Genomic DNA, 1,428 nt, shown 5'->3' with positions numbered 1-1,428 from the left:
TTCAGATTGTTGGGTGAATTCTTGCATTGGTGCCTGCCCATCTCTTCCTCCGAATGGTCCCCTATGGATCTTCTTTTACAGGATCAGGTCTCCTTGCCCACTGATGTACCTTCCCAGTGATGTCACTCCCCAGGGATGGCTCTCCTGGTGCCTAGATTGGATCTCCGTGCTGCTTGGGGAGCTCGTAAACAAAGGGCCTACCTTGCTTGCTGCAGGCAGGCTATTGAGACAAAGGAACTACTGCCCTCCCGGTTGCCCTCCTGGTTGCCCTCCCGATTCAGATTGAACAGGCTGAGCTGGGAGATGTTATGTGGCCAAAGAGGGGAGGGAGGCAGAAGGGGGGAGGGTTCTGGATGCAAGCTGGGTGGGATAGGAAGAGAGAGGAGGTATTGGGCAGTATAGCCCCTGCAGCAAGACCAGTAAGTGTAGGAGGGAAGAGGAACGTCTGAGTTCCCTGTCCCGGGCTGCTGCCACGGGTCAGAAACTCACTCACCTCAATGATGGCTCTCCTGGTGCCTAGATCTGGTCTCTTGATTCTTAACTGAATCACTTTCCTTGTGCACATTCCAGCCTGCACCAGCTTCTTGATGCATGTGTCCACTGGCTCATCATTTCACGTCCAGCCTTCCTGAACTTGACATCTTTGGACCTTCCTTCACCCAGAGACAGTGACGGGTCCATCCAAAGCTCCCTGACTTGTGCTTATTCCTAGACATTAAGGCCCTTGGGTAGCCCAGCTTTTTAACAATAAAAACCTTTAGATAGTACCCGATAGCCCTTCTTCAGGACAAATGTGTGACAAATAGGTTTTCTCTGTAGCTGACCTATCTCCCAAAGGAATCACAATCACATCAAACCCAAAACTGGATTTGAGGATTGTCAGAATTGTGTCCTTTTCTGAGGGTACAACTGCCTGGTTTTAACCTCTTTGCTTTTTGATTCTCCTTCTCTGCCAGGGACCCATGCAGCAGAGGCCATGTTCACTTACTTTTCTGCATCGTACAATGGCTATTTCCCAACATCCTTTCACTCCTTTGTGGACTTCCAAAGTTTTCCCTCTCTTTCTAGCTTTAGGATGAAAAGTATTTTCCTTCTTCTGAATCTCCCCTATGCTTGATTTACAGGCAGCCTAGAGTCTACCACCTTACCTGGAAGTCCCAGTGGCTTGATAATTAGTTAGTGGATATTGGAATTAGGGCCTCAATTAGATTAGTGATAAATATAAAGTTTAACTTATTAAAATATCTGAGAAATACTTTGCCCTAGTATAAATTCAGCGTGTCAGTCTTGGTTTTTAGGATGCAATTGAAGGCTTGATCTTTCATCACTGGTCATCTCTGGAGATTTCTGGATGCCTCATAAAGATTATTTGGAGGCTGGTGGTATCATTGATGTGGAGAGTGGCTGGCAAGATATCAATCTTCTTTA

Source organism: Microtus ochrogaster, chromosome 5 (assembly GCF_000317375.1).
Source record: "Microtus ochrogaster isolate Prairie Vole_2 chromosome 5, MicOch1.0, whole genome shotgun sequence".
NCBI classification, from domain to species: Eukaryota; Metazoa; Chordata; class Mammalia; order Rodentia; family Cricetidae; genus Microtus; species Microtus ochrogaster.
The sequence above is the reverse complement of the archived record's forward strand: the minus strand, read 5'-3'. Positions refer to the sequence as shown.